The sequence below is a fragment of the Periophthalmus magnuspinnatus genome, chromosome 24 (assembly GCF_009829125.3).
Source record: "Periophthalmus magnuspinnatus isolate fPerMag1 chromosome 24, fPerMag1.2.pri, whole genome shotgun sequence".
Classification (NCBI taxonomy): Eukaryota; Metazoa; Chordata; class Actinopteri; order Gobiiformes; family Gobiidae; genus Periophthalmus; species Periophthalmus magnuspinnatus.
In genome coordinates this window covers 25660226-25666375 of record NC_047149.1, presented here as the reverse complement: position 1 = coordinate 25666375, position 6150 = coordinate 25660226, and the positions used below count along the sequence as shown (strand labels likewise).

The 6150-nt window shown below is 40.9% G+C and overlaps 1 protein-coding gene across 1 annotated transcript in view; it reads right to left on the bottom strand.

The window, feature by feature from the left end:
- Positions 1–5043: 5043 nt before the first annotated feature.
- The window catches only part of LOC117393049 (bromo adjacent homology domain-containing 1 protein), a 69568-nt gene continuing 68461 nt past the window's right edge, over positions 5044–6150 (bottom strand). The window contains exon 9 of the mRNA XM_033991225.2: positions 5044–6138. The gene's annotated coding sequence lies outside the window, so the exon portion shown is untranslated. The remainder of the gene's footprint in view (positions 6139–6150) is intronic.

The following is a 6150-nucleotide window of genomic DNA, read 5'->3' as shown; positions in this document are numbered from 1 at the left end:
AAGTTAATTTTCCTTCTTTCCTTCCTCCTTTCCTTCCTTCTGTCCTTCCTTCCTTCTTTCTTTCCTTCCTCCTTTCCTTCCTTCCTTCTTTCTTTCCTTCCTTCTTTCTTTCCTTCCTCCTTTCCTTCCTTCCTTCTTTCTTTCCTTCCTTCTTTCCTTCCTTCTTTCTTTCCTTCCTTCCTTCCTTCCCTCCTTCTTTCCCTCCTCCTTTCCTTTCCTTCCTCCTTTCCTTCCTTCCTTCTTTCCTTCCTTCCTTCTTTCTTTCCTTCCTTCCTTCTTTCCCTCCTTCCTTCTTTCTTTCCTTCCTTCCTTCCTTCCCTCCTCCTTTCCTTCCTTCCCTCCTCTTTTCCCTCCTCCTTTCCTTCCTCCTTTCCTTCCTTCCTTCCTTCTTTCCTTCCTCCTTTCCTTCCTTCCTTCCTTCTTTCCTTCCTTCCTTCCTTCCTTCCTTCTTTCCTTCCTTCTTTCTTTCTTTCCTTCCTTCCTTCCTTCCCTCCTCCTTTCCTTCCTTCCCCCCTCTTTTCCCTCCTCCTTTCCTTCCTTTCCTTCCTTCCTTCCTTTTGAGTCCATTGCGTTCACTTGTTCTTTTTCATCACGTCTTGTTTAAAACACAAACAGAAAAATAAAACACGTGGATACAAATCTCTCGTCTATCATCCCTCGTTCTTTCCTCTCGTTCACTTCTCACATTTCTTCATTTGACCTTTTCTCTTACACCAGGTCAGATTCTGGTCATACTTCAGGTCATCGTGGTCATAAAAACACAGATCGAGTGACGTTTGGATCAGGTCGAGTTTTTTTCTTCTGGATCTGGATTTAAAAATGTTCCACGATTGTGTTTCAATATAAAGAAAAGGTGATGATTTAAGCGGCGTGACCTTCTGATGAGTTTACGACTAAAACATCAAAGCCCCAGACTGTGCAGACTGTCTCCATGGAAACAGGTCGTCAGGGGTCGGACGAGATCTCGAGCCACAAGATCTCGCGAGATTTTGTGACTGTTTATGATGAGCTGGTTCTAACACTGTTTCCTCCTCAAAGACACATGGAGTTGTGTTTTGCTTTCTTCGTTCTTTCCTTCCTTCCTTCCTTCTTTCCTCCTTTCCATCCTTCCTTCCTCCCTCCTTTCCTTCCTTCCTTCTTTCCTTCCTTCCTTCTTTCATCCTTTCCTTCCTTCTTTCCTCCTTTCCTTCTGTTTCCTCCTCAAAAACAGACCTGGAGTTGTGTTTTCCTTTCTTCCTTCTTTCCGTCCTTCCATCCTTCCTTCTTTCCTCCTTTCCTTCCTTCCTTATTTCCTCCTTTCCTTCCTTCCTTCCTTCCTTCCTTCTTTCCTCCTTTCCATCCTTCCATCCTTCCATCCTTCCTTCCTTCCTCCTTCCTTCTTTCCTTCTGTTTCCTCCTCAAAATCAGACCTGGAGTTGTGTTTTGTTTCATTCACACATGTTTGAGTCACACTTTATTATTAGTCTGTAACATCTACAAAGCTCAAAATGCTCTGTTTCACCTTGTGATGTCATCAAGTGGTAGTTTTCAAAGTTAACTCCTCCTTTTCCCTTTAGTTCAGTGGTAGATTGACAATAATTCCAGGTCTGAAATTATCCAAATGATTCTAGAAATGTGTAAAGGTGTGTGGAGTTTAAAAACACAGCGGAGCACTTCCTGTATCACCACATGATGACATCACAAGGTGGAACAGAGTGTTTTCAGTTTGAGAGAAGAACTGACTTTTTTTCATTTTAAATTACCGTATTTTCTGGACAACAAGCCGCAATTTTTTTCATAGTTTGTCTGAGGGACTTATATGTGAAATATGTTTTTTTATTCTCCAGAGCGACGGAAAACACGATAATCCAAAATCTGGTGTTTTGTCTCGACGCTGCTCTACAGTTTGTTTTTTTTCATTTGCATTAACTCATATTCTAGATTCAACGTTTCGGCATCAGACAAAGTAAATATAGAATTTTATATTAAATTTTTTTTGGTCATAGGTTAAAAAAATGGATTAAAATGTAAATTGACTCCACACCAGTAGATGGCGCTCATTCCGAGGCCTGTGTTTAAACATTTAAAGGTGCGCAATGCAATTTTATTCTGGTGGAGGCTGCTCTTTTCCGTGGAGATGTCACTGCGTCGCCCGGAATGTTCCACAGTACAGAATTACACTCAGTCGTCATGGAGACAAGCTAGCAAGCTAACGCGATCGGGCCGAGGTAAGAATGCGTGTTTTTCCAAGCAATTTTTTCGCTTCTAAATGGATTTAAGCTTAATGCAACACTGCGGAATTTTCCAGGCGACACAAAAACACGCCCACGAAGAAACGCAGGTACAGACCAGACACCAGAAAAGTTCCACAGCCCGGCTTTAACGCAAACTATCGCCTAAAATGTCACTCTTCGCAATTTATAACAGACGATTCAGCTCAAAATGAACGCCGTCTCCTGTTGCCACGGCGACACCGGTCTCCGCCCCCTTCCCGACAACAACAAACCCATAAAAAAAACACACAAAAAAACACATTTACACAATTCACCCAATCAACAATTCTCTTTAATCTGTAAATTCATAAGTTACAAATAAACAAATTACTTCTATCTTTCCACAAAAACAAACATTTTTTTTCCCAATAACTTAAATCGAAATCTTAATATAATGTCTCGTTTACTCCATTTAAATATGTCATCTTATTTAAATATAATTATGACAGAAAAATACTACACTGTGCATTGGCTGTCTGCGTGTTTAGAGAGCGCCCCCTACTTCCTGTTTCGAGATATGTACACTTCATTTGTGATATTTTAAATAGAAGAAATCCGTCTCTGATTTGGTTCAGTCTAAACCAATTAAACTAGGATTAAATTAAAACAATGGATATTCTCTTATTTTTGTGAATCTCCAAAAATAGTAATTCTAAAAATATATTGCATATGCCATCTTAGGAAACTGATATAATAAAATACAATGTTCTAAGGTGTTTCGGGGCGTTAAATCAAAGGAAATGTTCCAATTATTTCGGAATCGTTTTGGGAATGATCCTGATAATTTAAATTTGTGTAGAAGGGACAAAGTTGTTGAGAAAAGCAGTTGGATCCTCAGCACAAAGGTGAAGAGAAACTCGGGTTTAGCATCAGCTGCGGTCGCGATTACGGCGGCCATCTTGGGACTGTCAGACCAGGCGGCCATCTTGGGACTGTAGGACCGGGCGGTGCGTTCCAGGAAGTTTGAATGAAGTTGGATTTTTCCCACTTGAGATGAGGGATTTTTATGAGATTATTAATCGTAGAGAGTTACAGAGAATATATTTAAAATGGAGCTTAACACCTAAACCCCGCCCACAATTTCAAACTTTCAAACAGACACAAGGAGGATGGATGGAAGGAAGGATGGAAGGAAGGATGGATGGAAGGAAGGATAGAACGATGGAAGGAAGGATAGAATGATGGAAAGAAGGAAGGATGGAAGGAAGGAAGGAAGGAAGGATGGATGGAAGGAAAGGATGGATGGAGGAAGAATAGAAGAAAGGATGGATGGATGAGTGGATGATAGAAGGAAGGAAGGGTAGAAGGAAGGATGGAAGGAAAAAAGGATTAATGGAAGGAAGGATGGGTGGAAGGAAGGATAGAAGAAAGGATGGATGGAAGGAAGGATGGATAGAAGACTGGATGGATGGGTAGAAGGAAAGAAGGATGGAAGGAAGGATGGATGGAAGGATGGACTGGACAGTACTTGGAGGAGTAAAGGGGAGAAGGAGGGAGGAGGAGGTCTAGAGGACTAAAGGGGAGCAGGGGGCGGGGTCTGGACATATGAGCCACAGCGTGCTTGGTTTAACATCCACACTTCAAACTCCGCCCCCTGCAGCCACGTGTTTGTGATCAGAGACACCTAACTGTCATCAGGGCAGTTCTGTGTGATGTCACATAGTACTTGACATTGCAATGGCCACCGGGGGGCAGCGCACACAAAGCTGCAAACATCATTCACACAGATACGGAGCAAAAAAAGCTGATTTCATGATGAGTTTCACTTTGTTTTTTTTGTTTTTTTCAGATTTTAACCATTAATCTGCTCATTTACATTTTCTTATATAGTAAAATTACTTTGGATTTAGTCAGTTTTGGGCGTATATAATATTAAATTAAATTAATTAGCCCCAGAAAACAACAATAATCTTCCTGGTTAGAGGTTATACATAGGAGTTCAAAAGAAAGTTGCCTGGAATACACCAACATAAACCAAAACAAAGATACACATTTGATATTAATACAACAAAAATAATAAGTTAATATAGAGTAATTCATAATATTCCAAGTGCTGTAGAAGAAATAAAGTGTTATCAACTAAATAAATTAATATAAAATTGTGCAGTTGTTTGGCTCAAGTTTTTTGGTACAGTCCCAAGATGGCCGCCACCGTGGAGTCTATTCACCTTTACGCTTTGACAAATGAATGCAACAGTAAAACACAAAATGAAATATTAATCTTCTTACCCCCAAACTTCACCCCAAAAACACAGTTAACATGATGCTACGTGTCCCCACAAATCCAGGCCGTTTTGAACCTAGCCACATCAACATCGTACAGTACATAAAAGCGTATAATCCTACCGTATTTTCAAAGTATGTCCAAAGTGGAATGACTAAGTGATACATTCCGAGGGGGATTCAACATGGCCGACATCTCTACGGGTGAAAACGGAAATATAAAACAGTTTTTGCACTGACGAAAAGCAGCCACAATAGCCATACTGAATCCTACGCGCGCACAAGCTAGCCTCAAGTCTCCGCTAGTAAGATTAGAAGGTGGAACTAAAAAGAAAAAAAAAAGAAAAGTTGTACGTTGTAATTAAGGAATGGATTAGTGCAATATAATAAGGGGTTAGAGAGCGGGAGCTGACAGGGAGTGGGAGGGTGGGACCATGTGACATCCTTTGGTTTAAACTGGGACGATGAGGAGGAGAAGAAGAAGAAGAAGAAGGGGGCGGATGAAGGTTCAAAATGGTGGACGCCAAAAGTTAAGCAAGAACAGAATGCAAAGGTTGGTTTCTTGTGAGGTTATTCGCAATTTGAGTGAACAAAATGAGCAAAAAAAGACATGATTTTCACCGCAAATGACAAAATATCTGGTTTTTATTCTGCGTAAAAGCTGCTGACCCTGTAGTTTAGACGTGTAAAAACATGTTCTGGAGTGTTTGTGTGTGTCAGATGCCCTCCCTACGTCTCCATGGAGTTTATTCTGCATAAAAAAACGGCTAATTCTGTAGTTTAGATCTGGAAAAAATGTGTTCTGAACTAGCCCTGTGTGTCAGATGCCCTCCCTGGGTCTCCATGGGGTTTATTCTGCATAAAAGATGCTAATCCTGGCATTCAAATCTGTACAAACATGTTCTGAAATGTCCCTGTGTGTCAAATACCTTCCCTGTTTGTGTCAGATGCCCTCCCTGTTTGTGTCAGATGCCCTCCCTGTTTGTGTCAGATGCCCTCCCTGCGTCTCCATGGGGTTTATTCTGCATAAAAGCTGCTAATCCTGTCATTTAGAGCTGTAAAAAATGGTCTGAAATGTCCCTGTGTGTCAAATACCTTCCCTGTTTGTGTCAGATGCCCTCCCTGTGTGTGTCAGATGCCCTCCCTGCGTCTCCATGGGGTTTATTCTGCATAAAAATGATTTACCAGATAGATTTCGTTGTATGTTTTACACAGTTTGCATCTCAAACCCGGTCAAACGTGATCGTCCAATCAGATCGTCTTATTTCAGTGACACGTGTGAAACGAAGCCCCTCATTGGTCAACTATGATTTACAAATAAAATCAAGTTAGTTCAGTGTTTGTCTCATTGATTCTGCAGAAATCTGACGTGTTTCCATCCGCCTGTGAGAGTTTTATTTCATGAATTTTTTCCTGTCCAGTGATTGGCTAATCCACCTGTCAATCACATCCATTTAAAAACAGGGAGATTCACCATGAACCATTTTTAACGTGCGTTTTTTTACAAACCAACCTGCTGCATTCTGTTTTCACTTAACATTTAGCAGCTCCCGATGTTTACAGGTCGATTTTTATAAATATGAAGTTAAAATATAAGGATTTAACAGGCATTTCTAGACATCGCAACACTTTGGGACGCAAGGCAAGCAGCTAGAGCTCTGAACTAGCAACATGG